Here is a 25,102-nt window from a genome sequence, read left to right as displayed (position 1 = left end):
CTGTCCTTTCCTGGTCCTATTTAACTGTACTGTCAGGGAAAGCTGAGCGATTCTGAGGCATCAGCTGAGTGGGAATCCCTTCTGCAACTTCAGCACCTGCAGGGCCCAGGTTGAGGTACTTACTGAGTAATGAGCTGTTGCACTGACCGATTTAGACGAACAATCAAGAGATTGCATCTCACTGAAGTGGAAAGGGAAAAAGCAATTTAATCTGTTGTGTAGCTGCAAGATGCGAGTGTCGGGTAAAATTGTTGAGTAAAATATTGCAGAATCCTTGGAAATCGGATTAAAAATACAATTACACATGCAGATTCTGAATAGTCAGGCTGATGCAAGCAGCCTGTCTGCTACCTGCAGAGACCAGATCTCCTAACACTCCATAAAGGATTGCCATCCTCATTACATCAACACACATTGACAGGAGCTATATTGCTGCAGGCTTGACATAGCCGGCTGCCTCCTGGTGAAGGGTCATCTGGTCAGGTCAGAGGTCTGCTCATCAATCAACCCTTCTTCTGTGTAATGGGGCATTTAAAATCCACGTTCCCACAGCTGCAGCAAAGGGGAGGGAGTATAACCGCGCCTTATGTGGCTGAAGGTTTTTATGTCCTTCACAGCTACAGTACAGGACTGTGTTGGCCATATCGAGGGGGACAATGCAGGGAACTGCAATAATTATAATCCTATTTTAAAAGATCGGTTCTCTGTCCGATTGGAAAGAAGGCAAAATATTTCAAAATTCCAGTGGTTTTCACCTCGCTGGCCATGTTCGAATGTAATCTGCACAGTTCCTGAAAACAGTTGCCTCGTATTAAAATGCAATCTGCATAATTTACCCAATGCAGTTGCTGCATGTTTTAACGTGCAGCATGCAGTTCTCAAAGGCAGCTGCTGCACCTTAGCTGTGAGGAGCAGGTCGCTCCCATTGCAAAAGGTCGTGAAGGTGAGGGAAATGTGGGCGACATGAGGTTTGGAGGGGAGGATCACATATCTGCAGTGTATGTGGCAGCTACCCCAGTCACGTCGCATCAGTCCCATGCTGCAAGTGACCCTAAATCACAATGTTTCCCAGGTTTATTATTCAGGCCGAGGATCCAGGGTGTTTGTGCTATCTGTAGGGTTGTCAACTTTCTCACTCCCAAATAAAGGACAAAGGTAGCAGTCAAATACGGGGACATTTGTGTTTACCCCGAAAAAGACAACTGTGACCATGAAGCCTTGTGCGGGCACCTGTGTGCGCATGCGTGTACGTGCCAATTTTTTTCTACAAATCGGTTTTGGCTTCATCTTCCCAATTTTGTTAAATGAAACTACACTGTACATAGATTATTTCTACTTTATATAGGCTGTGTCTTTATCATATCATTCCTGCTTTTACTATATGTTAGTGTTATTTTAGGTTTTATGTGTTATTTGGTAGGATTTGGTAGATTATCTTTTGGGTCTGGGAACACTCAAAAATTTTTTCCAGATAAATTAATGGTAATTGCTTCTTCGCTTTACGCCATTTCGGCTTACGAATGGTTTCATAGGAACGCTCTACCTTAGCAGGGGAAGTACGGGACAAGGGTGGTCCCGTATGGGACAAACAAATTTAGCCCATTATACAGGGCGTCCCGGCAAATACGGGAAAGTTGGCAACCCTAGCTATCTGTGAAACTGAGAGTCAGGAGACCCAGCAATGGTGCAACGTCATTGAAAATGCAGGCAGGCGCACACATTGATGCCCCAGTCAGAATCCTTTCAATCACCTCTCCCAGCTTGTTTTACTGGGAGTTATTAAAGGAGATTGCAGAGGAAAAGTTCAAAGTACATCTCGTATCAGAAGTGTGTACGCAGTGTACAACTCTGAGATTCGTTCTCGCGCAGGCAGCCACAAAACAAAGAAACACATTGGAACCCGTTAAAAGAAAGAAACCAAAACACCCAACACGTGAAAAAAGAAACGAATCGGGCAAACAGCAAAAAGAGAGCAATTAGCGCACCGAATATTAAACATCAAACCACAGAGTCCCCCAAAAATGGTCCAGGAGTGACAGCCGTTGAGTCAGTTCAGTTTAGGGCTTTGTCGATGACGGCAGACCTCAGCTGCAGAACCAGTATCCCAGCCCTGGTACATTAACTGATTCACTCTCCATGGACGCTGCTGACCTGCTGGGTGTCCGCAATATTTTCTGTATTCGCTAAAGGTGACTGAAGCTTGGACTTCACTGCTCTGAGAGAGGGGTGGATGGCGTATAGGTTGTGATGCCATCACGTTGTGAATCTCGCTGGTAGGACATCAGCTGCATGAGAGCAAAGCGTGTACAGTTACCCAATGGTTGGGTAAAAACCACACCAGCCCGGAAACACGAACTTCTGAACTTTATGTGTGATTTTCACACAGGGTGTCTGATCTCTAGACCCCTTACGCACCCCTCAGCTGGGAGCTTTACAGCCCTGCAGTGGCATTTAAAATGCATTGTGCAGGCACGCCCTGTGGCAGAAGTGCACAGAACACAATCCCACAAATAACCGAGAGGATTAGCAAACATCCCTGCGACAATGCGGCAAATTCTACAGCAAACTGAGTTTGATGCATAAAATGTCTTTCACAGCACACAGCTTTTAAGAGCCAGTGGAGATCTTTTTTAAGAATAGTTATTGTTTCATCATCTGTGCAGATGATGTAGTGGTATCTGCACCCAGACTTCAGAACAGAAGGTCCTGGGTTCAAATCTGGCGGGCTCCTTACACACTTTCCACCCATGCTGGGCCGAGCATTGAGCTAGAAACTCTGCACCGAAAAATAGACAAATGCTAAAAATACGGCAAGGTTGCCGCCCAATGTGCTAAACTAGGTGTGGGAGGATCTTTACCTTTTTACTTATTGTTTTATCATTGGACTTGCAGCAGAGCTGTTCACAGCACTCTGTAGTCAACAGTATTACGGAGACGGTCAGGTTGCTTCAAAGGACTTGTTGATAGATTAATTTATCGGATCAATGTTGGCCAGGGTACAAAACAAACTAGTCTTCTCTGAAACAATGCTCGATATTTTTTTCTATCTCCTGATGGATAGACATGGGCTGCAACATTTCCTCTCTCAGTCAACGGTCTGGATTATGAATTTGAGTCTTCGGAGCAACACACACAAAATGCTGGCGGAGCACAACAGGTCAGGCAGAATCTATGGAAATAAATGACAGTCAATATTTCAATCTGAAGCCCTTCATTGGGACTCTTCCATATATGGCACTGCTAGCTCCTGATTGGACTGGTTGAGCTGTAGTAATATAGTACTGAAACAGGTCTTTTGAGTCATTGAAGTCCATGCCAAAGCACCCATTTACTCTAATTCCGCAACAGATTCTGCTGCGGACCTGCACAAAAGGGACATTTTACAGTTGCTAATTAATCCACCAGCCTGCATGTCTTTGGGCTATGGGATGAATCAGGAGTACCAGCAGCAAACCCATGGAGTCATTGGAAGAACATGCAAACTCCACATAGAACCTGAGGTTGGGATTGAACCTGGCTCTTTGGCATTGTGAGCCAACAAATGCGCCCTTGTGTCACATTGATCTGGTTAAACTCCCCTTAGTGTCAACCTGCGGTCATCCACACTGACCTCAATGCATTTACCTGCTTCAGTAACACCTTTCACTCATCATGGAAACTTCCTTCTCCAAACAAAACAGCTAGCCATGATCCAGTAATGACAGTATGAGATTTAGTATGTAGTTATGCGTGCCTGATTTTGCTAACCCCTCACCTGTAATTGATGTGGGGACTAACACAAAGGGCTAGCCGGCAGAAACTGGAGACTAGGGTCTGGTTGCTCAATAATGGGCTGTTTAGAGCTGGCTGGCTCCAACCTTAATTATTAGGCTTAACTAGTCCAGGAAGAGAACACTTAGGGCTGTAAAGCGCCTTCATTTCCAGTTATATTTAGAATCTATGTGTTACCAAAGCTTTAGGGATTAATTAAAGCTGCTACTGGTCTTCCCAGAGTGAACATTTTTATTGAAGAGATTCTCCATTTTATTTAAAAAAAAACACAAATGCAGCAGAGCACAATTGAACCACTAAACCTTCATCTTCTTCATGAAATATTGAGCATAGCCACGGGTGATCTAGTCTTATTTTGCAAAGCTGATTTTTTTTCTCACAATTTATTTTTCCTTCCTCTAGTTTTCAGCTGCAGCACAGTCCTCCCTGTATTTTCTGGGTCCCTTTTACCACTCACCAAATTAATGCCAAACTGCTTAAAGTTGATGTTCCAGATTATTGGACCGTGGAAGGCAGCCCAGTTTTAAGTTCATTCTTAAACTGATGTAGTTGAATTGAATAGCGACCTCTGCAGTCTCCCTCTCCCTCTGTGTCTCCATCTCCTTCTCCACCTCCATCTTTAGTACCCATGTCCATTGGTTCCATTTCATTCCCCTCCATGTTCATCATCTCCCCTTCAGATCGCACCAAATCCCAGGGACAATTTACAGAAGCCATCTAACCTACCAACAAGCCACATGTCTTTGCAATGTGTGAAGAAGCTGGGGTAAGTGGGGGAAATGCACATGGTCGCAGTGAGAATATGCAAACTCTGAACAGACCGCTGCAGAAATCACGATTGACCTCAGGTCACCGGAGCTGTGAGTGAGCTGCTCTGCAAGTTGTACCACAGTGCTCCCTGTAACAGCAGCTGGATTATTTAAGTGGGCCTTGCAGTAGGTTCCTCAGTTTGGGTGCTGACTTCTCTGATGATACAGCTTCATAGGTGCAGGGTGTATCGCAAACTGAGCTAGATAAAACTGCTGACTCACAGCCACCCCAGGCAACGAAAGGCACCAGTGCTGAGTGTCTCATTCAGACCTTTGAATTCTTCCTGGGAGGTACAGCGGCTCTGCTATTTTATCATCCCATGATCCAGACGTCTGGTGCTCCCCTTGTGGATTTGCACATTCTTCACTGACCATGTGCTTTTCCTCCAGCTGCTCATCCCAAAGATATGTTGGATGGTTGGTGAATCAGCCACTGAAGTATGCAGACGAGTGGTAGAACCTGTGGGGAGAATAATACTACATTATGCCATTTTAATGTAAATGGGTACATCATGGTCAGTCCAGAGTCAGTTGGCAGAAGAACCTGCTTTTTTCTTTATTCTGAAAGCACTGATTCATCTCAGATGAGGGCTAACTGCAGGAACCTTGCATCTGTGGGTGATGAGTCATCCAACCTCATTCAGATATATTATTCCCATTACGTTTACATTCTCCTGGTTAGTTTCTCTTTTGCCCATTGGGGCAGGTGATTGGATTCCTTCTCAGATCTTTTCTGTTGCATTATGTTCCTAAGTTAATGTGAGATGCACCCTGGGAAGATCATTCTTGCAAGCTCTTTTCCCCTGAAGAGTTCCACCTTCCTTGTAACTTTTCTGTTGCATTTGTCTTTGTCACATCAAAGGTCTCTTGGAGCTTCCATGGTAAAGAATGCAGCTCCTTGCAAATGTCTATGTGATTTGCTGGCACATGACCCCTCTCCTACCAAGTTTAAATGCCTTTCACCCACCATTGTTGCTTGACACATCTTGGGGAAGATTCGCAAGGTTGTTGCCCGGAATGGAGGGCCTGAGTTACGGTATATCGAGAGGTTAGATGGGCTGGGACCAGCTTCCCTGGAGCGAAACAGGCTAAGGGGTGACCTTGCAGTGGATTATAAAATCATGAGGGCTATTGTTAAGGTGGATGGTGACAGTCTTTTTCAAAGTTTAAAAGAGTCCAAAACTGGAGAGCATGGGTTTAAGGTGAGGGAGAGATTTGAGGGGTCTTACAGGACAGATCGTGAACACAGCAGGTAGTGAGAATATATTGAATGGGTTGCCAGAGGAAGTGGTTGAGATGAGCTCAATTGGAACATTTAGAAGGCATCTAGACAGCTATATGGATAGGAGAAGTTTAAAGCGTTATGGGCCAAGTGCAGGTGAATGGGACTAGCTCAGGTGGCCATGTTGGTTCACATGGAGGTGTTGGACTAAAGAGCCTGCCTCTGTGCTGGAGAAACTCAATAATAATCTAGTTTCCCCAAACCATCCCTAACGAGGGAAAGAACAACTCAGTCCCTCTTCCAGACCATGCAGGGACTGGCACTGGAACATTCCCTTGTCCACACATTACAAAGGCTCATATGTCAATTATTTCATTAGCTAAGCAGTAATGGATGGTCTATTTAATTCCAGACATTTCTACTTTGACTGTTTTTTTCTTCCATACTCCCAGTTTACACTTCCCGCGGGATGTACCCTACCTAAAGTCAGTCCTCCAGTTTTGTTCCCTGTCCCCTCCAATGCTTGGCTTTTTGGCTGCTCTGGTCTCCCCAGCCGTGAACTCAGGGAGTGAATGTTGGCTTGACTGTTAACTGCGATAGGCCCAACCACGGCCTTGTTTGGGTTGATGACAGTCAGGGAATGAGGATACAAGAAAGTGGCACTGAGGCAGAAGATCTCTCATGATTTAGTTCAATATTCGAGCAGACTCGATGGTTCGAACAACCTACTGTTCCAATTTTTTTCTGATCTTTCATTTACGTGGATACACAGAACTGTTCTACCAAACTGTACAGCCAAGAAAATGAATCACAAAGTGCTGCCTTTGTTTTAAGCACTGCGCAAATCAAAATTGATTTTATGGAGTAAATCACATTAGCGATGATATCTGGATTAAATTATGTCCTTGGTAAAATTGGATTGGACACTTCCAGTTGGGATTTTGACATTTCCCTACATAAGGCATATGCCTAATAATGTAAGTCATCATGCAGTGCAAGTTTCAGCCCGCATTGACACAAATTGGAGACTAACGTTCCTCACACAAGGGATAGTGTCAGTACGATATGTGCACATTGCACTACATGTTTCTTTTAACTGGGATTTAAAGAGGCTCTACTGTTGTTGGGACAGTTCATAAGACAGCTTCAAAATGTAATACTCATACACATTCTGAAGTGGTCAAAATGGGCTCCAAATTAACAATAAATTGTATGGTGGAGATTAAATTTGGAGGTCTAATGAATGGGCAAAACTTGTGAGGTGTGTCTCACTGATTATCTTTTGCTTAGGCTAAGTATGGGGCCATGAGGAACAAGTGATTCTAGAAGGGGAGCTGACACTGAAGGAGAGGCAATGATGCATCATTTAAAAGGCCTTCCCTACTGCTACTTTCCTCTTCCCTCCGACAGTCTATGTGCTACTTGTGCCATCTCCACTCCAGACACTGTGCCACTAAGGGCTGACAATTTTTCTAGGGAAACTACTCCAACACTATTGCATATTTACTTTGCATCAGTTTTTGAGACTTTTCTGGAGGAGATCTGAGTGACTGCCAATGATGAAGTTTCACAACACTGACAAAATGAAGTGCTGTTTCTAGGCAAATACTTTCTTACCCCAGTGTGTTCTTTCCCTGTTGAATTATGCTAATCCAGGAACCTGACTGATACTTGGTCATATCTGTTGAATTTATGGCAGGTCTGCAAGAAATGATGTCATTGCCCATGCCATGTTCCTCTCTGAGCAGTCCAGGGATATTAATGGCTCTTCTTCAAGATGCAGCTGGCCCAGAACTCTCCCAGAATAGAATAGCTGGCTTTTGTAATTCCTCTCTTTGTTGCTAGCACAGTGGTTAAATTATTGGACCATAAATCCAGAAGTCTGGCTTCAAATCCCACCATGCCAACAAACGATGATCATCATTAAAACTATTGGCTCCTTGTTCAAAAATAAGAACATCGGCTCCAATAATGTTCTTCAGAGGACCTTGCACAATCTGATCTACAGTGGCATGCAAAAGTTTGGGCACCCCTGGTCAAAATTTCTGTTACTGTGAATATTTAAGTGAGTAGAAGATGAACTGATCTCCAAACGTCATAAGGTTAAAGATGAAACATTCTTTTCAACATTTTAAGCAAGGTTAGTGTATTATTTTTATTTTGTACAATTTTAGAGTGGAAAAAAAGGGAAGGAGCACCATGCAAAAGTTAGGGCACCCCAAGAGATTTGAGCTCTCAGATAACTTCTACCAAGGTCTCAGACCTTAATTAGCTTGTTAGGGCTATGGATTTTTCACAGTCATCGTCAGGAAAGGCCAGGTGATGCAAATTTCAAAGCATACCCTAAATCCTCAAACCTTATCCCAACAATCAGTAGCCATGTGCTCCTCTAAGCAGCTGCCTAACACTCCGAAAATTAAAATAAATGATGCCCACAAAGCAGGAGAAGGCCATAAGAAGATAACATAGCGTTTTCAGGTAGCCATTTCCTCAGTCGTAATGTAATTAAAAAATGGCATTTAACAGGAATGGTGGAGGTCAAATTGAGGTCTGGAAGACCAAGAAAACTTTCCAAGTGAACTGCTTGTAGGATTGCAAGAAAGGCAAATCAAAACCCCCATTTGACTGCAAAAGACCTTCAGGATGATTTAGCAGACTCTGGAGTGGTGGTGCACTGTTCTACTGTGCAGTGACACCTGCACAAATATGACCTTAGTCATAGTCATAGTCATACTTTATTGATCCCGGGGAAAATTGGTTTTCATTACAGTTGCACCATAAATAATAAATAGTAATAGAACCATAAATAGTAATATGTAAATTATGCCAGTAAATTATGAAAAGTCCAGGACCAGCCTATTGGCTCAGGGTGACCCTCCAAGGGAAGAGTTGTAAAGTTTGATGGCCACAGGCAGGAATGACTTCCTATGACGTTCTGTGTTGCATCTCGGTGGAAGGAGTCTCTGGCTGAATGTGCTCCTGTGCCCACCCAGTACATTATGTAGTGGATGGGAGACATTGACCAAGATGGCATGCAACTTAGACAGCATCATCTTTTCAGACACCACCGTGAGAGAGTCCAGTTCCATCCCCACAACATCACTGGCCTTACGAATGAGTTTGTTGATTCTGTTGGTGTCTGCTACCCTCAGCCTGCTGCCCCAGCACACAACAGCAAACATGATCGCACTGGCCACCACAGACCTTCATGGAAGAGTCATCAGAAGAAAACCTTTCCTGTGTCCTCGCCACAAAATTCAGCATCAGAAGTTTGCAAAGGAACACCTAAACAAGTGTGATGCATTTTGGAAACAAGTCCTGTGGACTGATGAAGTTAAAATAGAACTTTCTGACTGCAATGAGCAAAGGTATGTTTGGAGAAAAAAGGGTGCAGAATTTCATGAAAAGAACCCCTCTCCAACTGTTAAGCACGGGGGTGGATCGATCATGCTTTGGGCTTGTGTTGCAGCCAGTGGCACGGGGAACATTTACTGGTAGAGGGAAGACTGAATTCAATTAAATACCAGCAAATTCTGGAAGCAAACATCACACTGTCTGGAAAAAAGCTGAAGATGAAAAGAGGATGGCTTCTACAACAGGATAATGAACCTAAACAGACCTCAAGATCCACAATGGACCACCTCAAGAGGCACAAGCTGAAGGTTTTTGCCATGGCCCTCACAGTCCCCTGACCTAAACATCATGGAAAATCTGTCGATAGACCTCAAAAGAGCAGTGCATGCAAGACAGCCCAAGAATCTCACAGAACTGGAAGCCTTTTGCAAGTAAGAATGGGCAAAAATCCCTCCAACAAGAATTGAAAGACTCTTAGCTGGCTACAGAAAGTGTTTACAGGCTGTGATCATTGCCAAAGTTACTAAGTACTGAGCAAGCAAGGTGCCCAAACTTTTGCTTCGGGCCCTTTTCCTTTTTTGTTATTTTGAAACTGTAAAAGATGGAAATAAAAAAGTAATCTTGCTTAAAATATTAAAGAAATGTGTCAACTTTAATTATGCCTTTTGGAAATCAAGTCATCTTTTACTCGCAAACAATAGGAATTCTGCAGATGCTGGAAATTCAAGCAACACACATCAAAGTTGCTGGTGAACGCAGCAGGCCAGGCAGCATCTCTAGGAAGAGGTACAGTCAACGTTTCAGGCCGAGACCCTTCGTCAGGACTAACTGAAGGAAGAGTTAGTAAGATTTGAAAGTGGGAGGGGGAGGGGGAGATCCAAAATGATAGGAAAAGACTGGAGGGGGAGGGATGGAGCCAAGAGCTGGACAGGTGATTGGCAAAGGGGATATGAGAGGATCATGGGACAGGAGGTCCGGGGAGAAAGACAAGGTGGGAGGGGAACCCAGAGGATGGGCAAGGGGTATAGTCAGAGGGACAGAGGGAGAAAAAGGAGAGTGAGAGAAAGAAAGAATGTGTGTACAAAAATAAATAACGGATGGGGTACGAGGGGGAGGTGTCTTTCTCCCTGGACCCCCTGTCTCATGATCCTCTCATATCCCCTTTCCCAATCACCTGTCCAGCTCTCGGCTCCATCCCTCCCCCTCCTGTCTTCTCCTATCATTTTGGATCTCCCCCTCCCCCTCCCACTGTCAAATCTCTTACTAACTCTTCCTTCAGTTGGTCCTGACGAAGGGTCTTGTCCTGAAACGTCGACTGTACCTCTTCCTAGAGATGCTGCCTGGGCTGCTGCGTTCACCAGCTACTTTGATGTGTGTTGCTCATCTTTTACTCGCTTAGCTATTCACAGTAACAGAAATTTTGACAAGGGGTGCCCAGACTTTTGCGTGCCACTGTATATAGTGCAAACAGTACAAACCAGAAGGAATAGCATGGGTTTCTGGGCCATTCAGAAATCTGAGGGTGGCGGGGAGGAAGCTGTTTCTAAATCATTGAGCTGTGTGGCATCAGGTTCCTGTAGTACATCTGTGATGAGGACGTTTCCCAGATGGTGAGGATCCTTAATGAAGGATACCACCTTCTTGAGGCATTACTTCTCGAAGATGTCCTGATGTTGGGCAAGGTTGTACCCCTGTTGGTGCTGGTTGAGCCTGTAACTCTCTGCAGCTTCTTGAGATCCTAGAGGAGCCTTCACACCAGGCTGTGTTACAGCCAGGCAGAACACCCTCCACCATACATCCGGAGAAATGTTTAAGAGTCTTTGTGATGTGCCAGATCTCAAACTCTGAACAAAGTATAGCCGCTGGTGTGCCTTCTTCATGATTGCATCAATATGTTGGGCCCAGTCTAGATCCTCCAAGGTGTGGACACTGAGGAACTTGCAGCTGCTCATCCATTCCAGTACTGACTAGTCAGTGAGGACTGGTGTGAGTTTTCCTGACTTCCCGCTCCTGAAATCCACATTCAGTTCCTTGCTCGTACTGTCATTGAGTGGAAGGTTGTTGTTCTGATGTTACTCAACCGGATGATCTTTTAAGCCTTCTCAATGCCATCTGAGATTTCTACCAGCAACAGTGGTGTCCTTGGTAGCGTCTGACCCGGGCTTAGCCACGCAATTGTGAATATGGAGAGAGTGGAGCAGTAGGCGAAGCATGGGCAATAAATAAGGATGGACGATAAATGCTGGCCTTCCCAATGACCCTTAGATCTTGAAAATGAATAAACGAACAACCCATCATCTATTGAATTCAATCCCTCACTGGTCCAGACATTCTAAACTCCGTGAGACTTCACTATAGACTAGCTTCCCCAGTTGAAAACCCTGTTTTTGATTTTTTTTTTCCATTCCCAACCACACTTCTTTCCCAAAGTGCCAACTGCTGGCCTAATCAGACTGCCACCACTGCTTCCTCCACCCGGACCACCAGCCTTGCCTCTTATCTCACACCAACCCCAACCTCGACAGGGCAGAGAAGGGGATGGTGTTTCCCCTGGGAGGGGCATCTAGAACCAGGATTCAGAGCGTCAAAGGTTGGCTGTCCAGGACAGAGATGAGAAAAATTTTCCTTCCTGAGATAAGAGGAAGTTTTGGAATTAGCAACCAAAGAGGGCTGTGGAGGTCCCATCGCTGAGTATAGTCCAGCACAGACTTCAGTAGATTGTGGATGTGAAAGGAATCCAGGGCCGAGGATGGTGCAGAAAACTGGCACCAAGACGAAGATTAGCCATGCCCTTATTGAAGGGCAGAGCATGGGGGGGCCTGTTCCTCCATCCATTTTATTTCATCACTCACCAAGTCCCCTAAGCAATGGCAAGGTCCAGGAACGGCGAATATTACCATCAGTTGTTGGTATATCATGCACTCTGTGACCCTTTTGGGGTGCATAATGTGTAGGTTTATCAGCTTTTTATAAACCTCACAGATGAAAGGGAAGCAAATAGCGTGTGAGAAAAAGATGGACAGAATTGAGTTCATTGCTTGTTGACAATAATCTTGTCAAGCATTACGCAGTGATTCATGTGATAGTGGAAGATTGCAGGGTTTAAATTTAATCAGCCTGCTTTATGTACAGTGCCAAGAAAGTCTTACACAGTTGATGACTAGCTACAAGCATCATAATCCTTTTGGTTGGGTAAAGAAAGTCAGATTTAGGAAAACAATTTCCCTGATTTGCTTGAAGTTAGATTCTGCTTTCCGCTCACGCATTATTGGCCCTATTCCTCTGGAGAGTGGGGAAAGCTTACATCAAATGCTCAAAGACTCTTACTGTTCTTTGGAAATGTCTGCAGGAGTATCAATTGATTCAAAACAGTAATAAACAGTAAAGGTTTTGCCACTCCCACCATCCTGTGCTCTAGCTGTGTGACGGGCCTCTACAGCCAATGACTCTTGCTACAACAGACATTACCCTGCCTCTGAGGCACCTCACCCAAAGAGCCAAGCATTTTGCTGCCCATCCCCGTGCTGAGCAACGGCAATTGCAATCAATGTTGTCTCCACCACCTAGCGCACTTAAAGCCAGCTAGAGCTCAACAGCACTCACTTGAATGGAATCAAAATAAAGATACTGGAAATACCCAGCAGATTTGGGGAGCATATCTGGAGAGAGAAGCAGAGTCAAGGTGCCTCAGGTGAAAGGACATTAACCTCAAATATTAATTTCCTTGTTAAATAAGCATGTTCTTATGAATTGAGGAATAAGTTTTTAAGGTTGAATAGACAGATGCCTGGGCATCCAACTGTTGTGGTGAGCCTGTTTGGATAGTAGCCATCAACCAGAGTGTGATTCTTGACAATGGTCAGATCAGTAGCAAGGTAATTTGAGCATCCCCTGGCATGGCTCAGGTTTAAATGAGCTGTGTAGGTAGGATTTTCATTTCAGGCTTCAGGTCCTATCATTCCTAAATGACCTAGATGTGGGCGAGGCTTGCAATAACACTTAAAGTAGAGAGGGGTTGTTATAGGAAGAGAGGGCCAAACATGTTGTCACAAGCAAGCTTGGTGTAGGGGATAGCAGATCAGGGTTGAATAACGGAAGCAGATGAACTATTCTAGTGCTAGAAACACTCAGCTCATCAGCATCAGTGGGAAGAGAAATCATCTTGCATCACAACAGGCCAGTTCTGACATAAACAAGAAAGCTGGTTATCTGAATTTGTTGAGTATATTATTGAGTCCGGAGGGCAAGTATCTGTTTCTTCATGCTGGAAAATTGAATGGATTAATAGAGCATGATAGCATTGATTGTTCAGAGTTTATTGAAAGATCAAACCTTTTAGGCCTATCACAATTCCCACATTCTCTGGAAAGTTTTACGAATAGAAGGCACAGGCTGTTCTTTCAATGAGTGTCTTGATGACACAGAAGAGACGAATGCCAATGACTCCAGTTGATATATTTTACACATAACACCTTGGAGCAACATAAGAAGGCAGTGTGTTCCCTCTCAAAGTCTGCTATTAGGCAATTGGATTCTTACCAGAAGTGTGATGGAAATGTAAGGAAATCAAGATGAAAATTCAGAAGATTCAAGATTCAGGTTCTTAGTATTTAAAATGTTTTCACTCCAGCGAGCGTTCCTTCCAGGAAGATTTCAGCCTTGTATGAAGTCAAAAGTCAAAGCAGAGTTTCTTGTCATATACACAGCATATGTATGTACGGGTAGAATGAAAACCCTACTGTACAGTCACAGTTAGCACAAAAAGTCCATTTTAATGCTAAGTGACCAGAGTGGCTGTCATATTACTAAGCTGTTGTGATTAGAGTTGTGCTAGTTGGTTCAGGAACCAAATGGTTGAAGGGAATACGCTGTTCTAGAACCTGGCAGTCTGGGTCTGTAGGTTCCTGTATCTCCTGCCTAATGGTACCTGTGAGATGATGGGCATCTTTGGCAGATATTGCCTTCTTGATAGGGGAGAGGTGATATGCCCATGAGGTTTTGGGCTGAATCCAAATAAATATAGAGGCTCCTTATTTAAAAGCAATGACATGTTTGTCAGATTATTTAGCTGTTCAGGATTTTGCAACCTATTGTTACATAGGACTTTTGTAATTAGGAGTAGATTAATTATTCGTCCTTTAAATTATGGCCACAATGATGGAATTGTGTCTAGACCACTGAAACACAACTCTAGGATGTAGGAGACAGTGCACCTCGATCTCATACAGGAGAGCTGGGAACTATATTCACTGGGATTCCTTTTCTCCTTTTGCCACTGGGAATTCTGCTACTTTTTCATTTTGCTTCTCTTGTAGTTCAGATGCCAGGACCTGGTGGACTATCTTTTGATGAATCTCCCATTAGATTCATAGCTACATACAACATTGCAACCACTGCGAGCCAGCCCAGAGAAAATTACTAAAGGAAGTATCTATCCATAATTGTCTCCGATCATCTCCAAAGACAGTGGCAGCTCTGGGTTTCCTTGGATGTGAAGGGCACTGGGAAGGCGATTTTACAACAGCACTGCTTTCAGCTGCTGTAAATAATTTATTTCACATTCTGAAAAATGCTGCCTAAGAATTTAATCGATTGATATCATGAGGGAAAAGATCATTTCCATATCCTGAATGAAACACATCAGCCACTAAAAAATAGAATGTAATGGGGAAACTCATCAGGTCAGGCAGCATCTGTGGAGAGGGAAGCAGATGGCTAAGTTCTGATGAAGTGTTACTGATCTGAAACATTATCTCTCTTTTCTTTTCTGTGTAGAGGCTTCCCAGTCTGCTGAGTATTCCCATCAGTTATGTCAGATATCTGTAGTCTGTTGCTATACAGTATCCAGCATTCAGGTGGTATTATTGAATTGGATTGACTTTATTTCTTAAATCCTTCACATACAGGAAGAGTAAAAATCTTTATGTACATCACCACCTGAATGTGCAATGTGCAATAATTTGTAATAAATAGTATGTACAGTAAGATATACAACAGAACAGTCAATATAGCTTAGAAATACAATTGTGTCAGCATGAATTAATCAGTCTGATGGCCTGGTGGAAGAAGCTGTCCCGGAGCCTGTTGGTCCTGGTTTTAATGCTGCGGTACCATTTCCCTGGTTACTCGACAAATGTAAACCTCCTTGTACCCCGATGCAGTTTGTGTATCAATCATTCAGTGCATTAATCCTTTCGATGTATTGCCAACCATCAATGACTTATTTGCTTAAATTCAATTTTTTATTCTCCCCACAATCTCATCAACTTCTCCCAGATTCTGTCTCCCATCTACACACCAGGGGCAAATTACAGTGGTCAATTAACCTAGCAGTGTGCATGTCCTTGGGATGCGGGAAGAAACAAGGGTACCCAGAGGAGGCGTAGTCACATTAATGAAGAGAAAGTACAGCCTGCACACAGCCAGCAGCCAAGCTTAGGTTTGACCCAGGTTCCTGCAGGTACTTAAAGATCAGGGAATTAGAAGCCTATATGGTACTGGCTGAGATGAAAGGTGGGATTTGGGACGGATCAACCATGGTCACAGTACAGTTAATGATAGTGCAAGTTTGAAGGACCAGGTCACTTACTCCATGGTCCGTTTCTGGTGTTGTGGGGCCACAACGAACATGGGGCAAGATCTCCCTTGAGTCACTGACCTCTGTGCCAGAAACCAAGATGATCTAATCTAAACCCAGCTCATGAACTCATCCATTGTCAATACTCTTCAGAGATCATCTGCCTGGCATCGGTGGTCGCGTAACCAGAAATGATGAAATGCAGCAGCTATTCATATGACCATCCACCACATGCTCCCATGGCTTCCCGTGACCCTGATCAGAAGGGAGGGAGGGGTGCTGAAGCAGATGCTACACCTTCCCCAAGGTATAGTTATCCAGTAATTGTGCAGAATCTGGATAATTAAGCTAGGTCTCAGAAAAGACTGAGACCCTTCGTACGGAGCACCACTAAGGCCAACAGGATGGAATAGGGCTGGGTCTCGCAGACTTCAGAACCACTAAAAGGATGAAAGAATTACAGAGCGGGCCCTAGTTTTGAGCAGGAGTGAAAGATATCAGAGAACTTTGAGTTACTATCTGCATGTGGGCATAAATGTTGACCGCTAGTTCTCATCCCTTGAAATGTTCTGCTTCAGTAAGATCAATCAGGAGAGCAGAGAAGTGGCTAACACCTCGACACACCTTAGCACTGAGAGCCAAAGCCAGACTTTTCCCCATCCAATAACTGTTAAGCTTATACTGGGAAGTTTGCACCTATGCTGAATAACCCTCTTGCCTATCAAGTACTCCAGAATTGTCAGTACTGTTGCAGAAAATGGTTAGGGACAATTTGAATGAAACTCTCACAAACTATAGTATACTAATGACTGAAAAACCTGGAAAGATAGTAATCTTGGTCACTTGGGGCAGCTGAGTGGCACGGGTGGTGGAGCCACTATCTCACAGCTCCAGAGACCTGAGTTCAGTCCTGACCTGGGGTATGGTTGGTGTAGAGTCTGCACCTTCTTCCTTGACAGTGCGAGTTCCCCCAGTTTCTCCTACTTAGTAGAATAATGGGCCGCTGTACATGTTGTGTAGTGAGCTGTGGAGTCTGAGGCTGATTGAAGGGAATGTGGGAAAATGGAAGACAAATGAATCACATAGGATAATATAGTTTGTTGATGGTCAGTAAAGCCTCTGTGAGCCAATAGCCTATTTCCATCCTATATCTCTCCGTGGTCAGACAGCACAGAAAGAGGAGCTCCCCCCACCGCCAGCCCAGCATTTGCACAGAGCACCCAGTCACGTCGTGGTGGCATCCATTAGTCTCGCGAGACCATGGATCTGCGCCTGGAAAGTCTTGCTTCAGTCTGTGTTGGTAGAGCAGAATAACTGGTAGACTGCTGCTTTCCGTGTTGTGCCGTCGCGGTGAGGCGACGCTGGAGTGTCCTCTCCAGGGTGCAGGCCTGGGCAAGGTTGTATGGAAGACCAGCAGTTGCCCATGCTGCAAGTCTCCCCTCTCCACGACACCGATGTGGTGCACGGGAAGGGCAAAGGCCGACATGGCTTGGCACCAGTGTCATCGCAGGAGTTGCCAGAACAAGGTTGAAGGCAACATCGGACTGCCTTAGGGACTCTAGCTCTGGATTTTTCCTCAGGGTTTACTCCCGAAGCCTTTCCCATCAGTGGGTATGGCCACAAGGCAGCAGAGGTTTGAAATCAGAGTTACCCTCTCTTGGATGGACTGCCTTCCCAGGCTGACGAGCTCCATCTACCCGAAGTCACATCGTAGTCTCCCCACATTCCCATCAAGTACCCCCAAGGTTTTATTGCTCAAACACACTTCCCAATTGGCTTACCAACTTGCCGGTCTCTGGGATCTGAGTGGAAGCAGGGTCACCCTGGGTCACCCAGGGAGGGATATGCAAACTCCACATAGGCAGTGCTGGAGATCAGGATCGGAACTCGAGCGCTGAGGCAGCAGCTCCATTAGCTACGCAGCTCTGTCAGTAATCATGGCTAGGATATCATGAACCCTGATCATCCTCATAATCGTGCCTGAGAAGGGCAGATGGATTCTTTGATGAAAGATTCACACATCTGTGATTCTGCAGCACTGCCTTGGTACCGCAATGCAGACTCATCCCAGATGATGCAGCTACCCATGTAGAACGTTGATAATTCTAATCAGTGCCTAATCCAGCACTGCTGTATCGACAAACTGTAATCTGGGTTCTTGCCCTCAGATGTTGTAACGGCAGCGATGGAAAAACTTGCAGGGAAGAGTTCCATTCAGGAATATAAGTTGAGGAATTTGCATTGATGATATCCCAAGTAACAGACTGGGTTGCAAGCTGGAATCTAATCAAAGCATTTAGATGGGTTTTATATCAAGTAAAAGATATTGCAACATGAGCTGAAGATTGAAATCCAATCAATAGGCTCTGTTGTTGCCATCATTTCAGCTGGAAGTTGTAAATTTAAGATTTACTGTTTAATATACTGTTCCAATATATGTGTAGGTCTCAGGGCAGAGGTTATTATCTGCACAGATGGAGACCGCCTGCACCCTGTACCCTTCAGTTGCTGAGCTCAGAGATAAATTACTGTGTTGTGATTTCTGCAGTTTTATTGACGGATGGCATGTGGGTGGTTGCCCGAGCAGCCTGCACCGGGTTTGTGTTGCAGGGCGTTAAGGCATTGAGGAGCCCCCCTGCAGATGGGCTGTTGTTATTGATACACCACTCTGTTGTCAACCAGCCTGGCACCAGCTGGCTTCCAGGACCCAGGAGGTCCACCTGATGAACAGCAAGGCCTTCCAGCTGCTGTCAGATCATCCCGTGTCCCTCACCAGTCACACAGTCAGCACGCTGCCACTGTGTTCAGGATCACAATGCAATGGTAATGGCCACAGGCATAAATACACAAACATGCACATATAGCCGCAGACTCGGATGCACGCATAAACACACACGCACGCACACACATGCACATATACACACACATTTATTGTGCACATACAGATTTCTAGCTTAAAGCTGTTTCTTTTCAGATCAAAATGACAATGAAAGCCTGCAAACAACTAATCTTTCTATATAGGACCCTGGTCAGACCCCACTTGGAGTACTGTGCTCAGTTCTGGTCACCTCACTACCAGAAGGATGTGGAAACTATAGAAAGGGTGCAGAGGAGATTTACAAGGATATTGCCTGGATTGGGGAGCATGCCTTATGAGACTTAAATTGAGGGAATTTGGCCTTTTCTCCTTGGAGCGATGGAGGATGAGAGGTAACCTGAAAAGATGATGACAGCCATTGATTGTGTGGATAGCCAGAGGCTTTTTCCCAGGGCTGAAATGGCTAACACGAGACGGCACAGTTTTAAGGTGCTTGTAAGTAGGTACAGAGGAGATGTCAGGGGTAAGTTTTTTATGCAGAGGGTAGTGAGTAGGTGGAATGGGCTGCTGGCGGTGGTGGTGGAGGCGGATACAATAGGGTCTTTTAAGAGACTCCTGGATAGGTGCATGGAGCTTAGAAAAATAGAGGACTATGGGTAACCGGAGGTAATTTCTAAAGTAAGTACATGTTCGGCACAGCATTGTGGGCTGAAGGGCCTGTACTGTGCTGTAGGTTTTCTATGTTTCGATGTGGACGGGTCAATGGTTCCTGGATAGAAGGTTTATGGGCCAAACACAGGCCAATGGGCAACATGGTCGGCATGGACCATTTGGGCTGAAGGACCTATTTCCATGCTGTATGAGGCTATTACTCTGTTTGCAATGTCTGTTCTCCTTTTTTTCCTCTTCCTTTTCCAAGGGTTGTTTATACAGTGATTACATGCTCACATTATTACGAAGTTACAGTACTTCACAATACCTGTTACCTACTGTTACAGACTAGAACATAGTCTCCACAATCTAGATCTCACTAAAGCTCCTGAATTGTCTGTTGGTCCCAGAAATTCCCCATTTGTGCCATGGATATCATGTGCTGCTTCTCTCGAGACACCCAGCATGGATGTACCCTCTGGAAAAGAGGCAGGCAAATGACTCCGGCAAAACCCTTCACTGTCCATTGCCCCAGCTTCCAAAAGAGATTTTGGGCCTTGGATCCAATGAGTAGTATCTGGCCAGACGGGATCACTCCACATTCACACTGCCCCTTGACACCCACCTCAACATGGTGGGGATCAACCTCCCTCGTGACCAAAACACAATTCTTTGCTGGCAAAGGAGTATTTATACCTATGTGATGTTGACTCACGAATCAGTGTTAGCCCCTCCTGAGTGTTGTGCCTCAGTTCACATCTCATGCATGGCACAACCCTTGCAACCATGCCTCGTAGCAGCTGGAATACAGCTGCTGTTGGTCCTTGTCCTCCAGCAAAACTCTTTCCAATTACACTCAAAAGCCAAAGGAAACACAGACATGGGAACCACAGCCTCAAAATGGCCAGCAAAGCACTTTACGGCAAAGGGATTTTGACTGTCCCTCTGCCCCTCTTTCTACAGATGACGCCCGACCTGCTGAGTATTTCCAGCAGTTTCTTTTTTTTAATGACCTTTACAGAAATCCCACTTCCATCACTTTCAGAAGAGTGACCATTACTCACAGCTACCCTTTGCGAACCTTGAGTGAACCTCCAGCCTTTTGTCCCGTTGCCTGCCTATTAATCAGCCATTCCCAGCCATTGCTGGTATACAGCTTGGTACTTCAAGAAAATAAAAGAGAAGTCTTGTTGCTTGCACTCAGGATGACACATCTGAGCATAGACATAGAATTTTCTGAATGTAATGTAGGATTGGCTGTTCTTTAACAAAAAAGGAGTAGCACAAAAACCTATTCCCAAGGGTTACATTGGTGAAGTTTCATCATTACAGTGTCCTACAGCCTGTAATAAGCCACAGTACTCTGTGGTTAAATTAGTGGATATGGAGCCAGTAACTTCTGGTAATTAAATCCAGAATGTAAAGCTAGTATCAGTATTATAGTGTTAGAGTCACCCAATATTTAGACAAAGTCTTCAGTTGCCAAATCAGTGCTGACCATGAAACAAAATTCTGTTATTACTAATTAATTTTATCCCCCCCCCGACATTCCCATCCACTTTTTCCTCGAACGTATCATTCACCACAAAGAGCAGAATACAATGGCCAATTATTCTACCCCACATATGCAGTATGATACAAAGATAGGTGGAGGGGTAGGTAGTGCTGAGGAAGCAATGCGATTGCAGCAAGACAGACAAATTGGAAGAATGGGCAAAAAAGTGGCGGATGGAACACAGTGTTGGGAAGTATAGGATAATGTGTCTTGGTAAAAGGAACAGTAGTGCGGAAACTTAACTGAATGGGAAGAAGGTTCAAACATCAGAGGTGCAGAGGGACTTAGGAGTCCTTGTGCAAGACTCCCAGAAGGTTAATTTATAGGTTGAGTCTGTGGTAAAGATGGCAAATGGAACGTTGGCATTTATTTCAAGGAGAATAGAATATAAAAGCAAAGAGATAATGCTGAGCCTTTATAATCAAGCTGCACTTGGAGTACTGTCAACAGTTTTGGACCCATATCTCAGAAAGGATGTGTTATCATTGGAGAGAGTCCAGAGTGGGTTAACGAGGATGATTCTGGAAATGAAGGGGGTCAATATATGAGGCGTGTTTGGCAGCTTTGGGCCTGTACTCACTGGACTTTAGAAAACTTACTGAATGTTGAGAGGACTAGATAGGGTGGATGCGGAGAGGATGTTTCCTGTTGCGGGGGATCTCGAACTGAAGGGCACAGCCTCCAAATTGAGGGGCAAACTTTTCAAACAGAGATAAGGAGGAATTTTTTTAGCCAGAGAGTGGTGAATCTGTGGAATGCTCTGCCACAGACTGCAGTGGAGGCCAAGTCCATGTGTATATTTAAGGTGGAAGTTGATAGTTTCCTGATCGGTCAGAGCATCAAAGGATATGGCGAGAAATAAGGTGAATGGAGTTGAGTGGGATCTGAGATCCAACATGATGGAATGGCGGATCAGACTTGATGGGCTGAATGGCCTAATTCTGCTCCTATATTTTGTGGCCTTAACTCTTTGGGATGTTGGTGGAAACAGAAGCACCCAGAGAATATGTGAACTCCACACAGAGAACCCCACTTTCTATACCACTGTGCAGTCTGATCCATACAATCATCAATTAATCCGGTCATACGTCCAAACAGATCATGTCATGCCTGCAGCTTGACTGATATTAGTTGGGAGCCATCAGATTACAATGCTTACACCTGCTTTCATTAACACAACGTAGGAGAAGGTGGAAACACTCAGCAGGTCAAGCAGCATCTGTGGAGAAAGAGAGGGGTGAAATTTCAGGTTGAGGAGTGTTTCCAGCTATTGTTATGTAACCAAAGACATTGTTGCAGATTCACTTTGTAAGAACAGGAGACAAGTTTGTAATTTGGGTAATAATTTTTGCCTGAGCTACGTGTGCAGTCTTGCCACATATGTTCCCCTGAAGACTGAGATTCTAACCTACATGTAGGCCTGTGTTTCTTCTTTCTGGCACTGATTGGCAGATGTGCAGCATGCTCCAACCTTTTTATTTGGCTTCATACTCACCGTGGCCTGTCACTAACAATTCTTCAGCAATTTTCTTTGATTTCTGAAATTTACTCATTTCCACTGAACAAAAAAATTTACTTCTGGTTTTAAAAAGTATTTAAAAGCACAGTGTTGAACAATGGCGTCTCTACCTCCTATGGTGGAAGTGCTGGCCAGCACTTCCTGACTTCATTTCCATGTGAAAGGCATGTTTATTTAGATAAGATGCCAATGGACAGCTAGCGCCAGTGGGGATGGAACCTAGAAACAATGGGGAAGGTGCGGATGGTGGTCAGCGTGCTATAGTTGATAATTTACTGCAGAATTAGTCTCAGAATGGTATCTTACTGCAATGTTTAATTCAGAAATATTGAAGAAAGATACTTTGAAAGCTTTATACGGGATTATGCCATATATTATTTCATGGAATTAATGGTGGTAACCCGGCATTATATCTGGCTCGGGCACTCTGGGATTTTGTTATTTGTATTTAGAGTTGGGTCCATTCACTTCAGTGTTGAAATGAATCTCTATTTTACTTTTCCTCTTTTTCTCATTGGTCTTACTAGCCATTTCCTTCACCGTTTTTTCTCTTTCCCCTCCCTTCAACTCACTTTTCTTTTCTGCTTTCTACCTTTCTCTGTCCTTCTCTTCCTCTCTTCATTCTCCGTTTTCCTCTCTTCTTTCAGCTTCCCTTTCCTTCTCCCTTCTTTCATCATTTCTGTCCATCTTTCTCCTCTTCCTGTCTATTCTCCATTTCTTTATCCTCCTCCTCCCTCTCTTCTTTTCTTTTCACTCTTTCTTCTCCCCTGTGCTGACTCTCCATCCACTTGCACCCTTTGCATCTTCTTCATTCTCATCCTGTTGTACTTTCACCCATCCTCCTGATCCCTACTGTGTCATTTCTTCTCGACCTTCTGTTTGAGATTGTTGCCTTTTCTCTTCCTGCTGCACACTTTGTCTTTTTTTTTATCCCCCTGGAACTCCTCCCCAGCCTTGCACTCCTAACCACCTCATTCTGTATTTCTGTCCCCTTTTCACATTCTACCATTTTTCCCTTCTCCCTCATCTCTTAATCCACTGCCCTCCTCCGTGTCTCCTTCTACGCCTCTCCCTGCTTTCTTATCTCACTGTTCTTTAACACATTGTTCCCAGTTTGACAGAAACAAATGTAATATCTCACCATTTTATTTCAATGCCACCTTTCAAAATGTTTAAAATGACCTTTAATGCCATTAGTGTCCAGTAAGCTCGCCCTCAATGCACCACCTTAATATGCAATGCCAGTAGAAGCACATCAAATCCTTCTCCAGATTCCTGGAACACATGCAACCTAAGGGTGTGGAGGCCCTTGAAGACATTTATCTGGGTGAAGATTTGCTACAGGTGTTGGTGTTGAAGGTATTAGCCCTCAATTAGCCCGTAATCAGACTGCAAAGTGACTATGTGACCAAATGATGAGGAATTGTCTATTCAGGTCCCCTGGAAATGAAATGTTTTGTGCCTGTCCATTTCTGCTAATTATTTCTTCGGAAGCCAGCTACAGTTGCTACTGTTAGTACCCTGGGATAATTCCTCACCGCCATTGTGATTTGTTAAGGTTGGGGCTGGGCAATATTCTAGTCCCATCACAGACAGCAAGTGTCTCCCAATGATCTCTTCGTTCAATCCCAGTGCATGCTTGATGACTTTAATAAAACATCACTTTGCAGAAGCAGACAGGCAGACATTATTTATCCTGACAGCTCCAATTGAACTGCAGTGGTTGGCACACAAAGAGGCTTCGAGTGGGGAGTTTAAGCAGCCCGGATCAGATTGCAATGTTTTCATAGGATGAAAGACTCCAGTGGTTAGCTGGCAGATTGTCTGCCCTTGTCCTGCACACACCGCACATGTGATCTGATTTTCTTAATGGTTTACAGAATGTTCTGTAGTTTCAGTTGTTTACAGTCACTCCCAACAAGGGCGTTACCCTCCCTGCTCTTCCCTAATTCCCTGATTTTTTTAATCTTATCTCTTAGAGAAGCACTGTATGTATTTTGGTTTTGTGGTGAGTGACAGTATAGCTTCAATGAATCTGCCTGTTCACTTGGCACAGGCTCAAGTTCATCAGTTTCTATTGTAGGAACAGGCAGAGCCATGGAGCCTTGGACTGTAGGAACAGGCAGAGCCATGGAGCCTTGGACTGTAGGAACAGGCAGAGCCATGGAGCCTTGGACTGTAGGAACAGGCAGAGCCATGGAGCCTTGGACTGTAGGAACAGGCAGAGCCATGGAGCCTTGGACTGTAGGAACAGGTAGAACCATGGAGCCTTGGACTGTAGGAACAGGCAGAGCCATGCAGCTTTGTACTGTAGGAACAGGCAGAGCCATGGAGCCTTGGACTGTAGGAACAGGCAGAGCCATGGAGCCTTGGACTGTAGGAACAGGCAGAGCCATGGAGCCTTGGACTGTAGGAACAGGCAGAGCCATGGAGCCTTGGACTGTAGGAACAGGCAGAGCCATGGAGCCTTGGACTGTAGGAACAGGTAGAACCATGGAGCCTTGGACTGTAGGAACAGGCAGAGCCATGCAGCTTTGTACTGTAGGAACAGGCAGAGCCATGGAGCCTTGGACTGTAGGAACAGGCAGAACCATGGAGCCTTGGACTGTAGGAACAAGCAGAGCCATGCAGCTTTGTACTATAGGAACAGGCAGAGCCATGGAGCCTTGGACTGTAGGAACAGGCAGAACCATGGAGTCTTGGACTGTAGGAACAGGCAGAGCCATGGAGCCTTGGACTGTAGGAACAGGCAGAGCCATGGAGCCTTGGGCTGTAGGAACAGGCAGAACCATGGAGCCTTGGACTGTAGGAACAGGCAGAACCATG

The 25,102-nt window shown here is 44.7% G+C and overlaps 1 protein-coding gene across 12 annotated transcripts in view; it reads left to right on the top strand.

Moving 5' to 3' along the window:
* LOC134337298 (receptor-type tyrosine-protein phosphatase S-like) overlaps positions 1 to 25,102 on the top strand; it is a 513,177-nt gene that overhangs the window by 12,933 nt on the left and 475,142 nt on the right. The gene's annotated exons all lie outside the window — the stretch shown is intronic.

The sequence above is a fragment of the Mobula hypostoma genome, chromosome 24 (assembly GCF_963921235.1).
Source record: "Mobula hypostoma chromosome 24, sMobHyp1.1, whole genome shotgun sequence".
NCBI classification, from domain to species: Eukaryota; Metazoa; Chordata; class Chondrichthyes; order Myliobatiformes; family Myliobatidae; genus Mobula; species Mobula hypostoma.
Note: the sequence above shows the minus strand (reverse complement) of the source record. Positions and strands in the feature narration are given on the sequence as shown.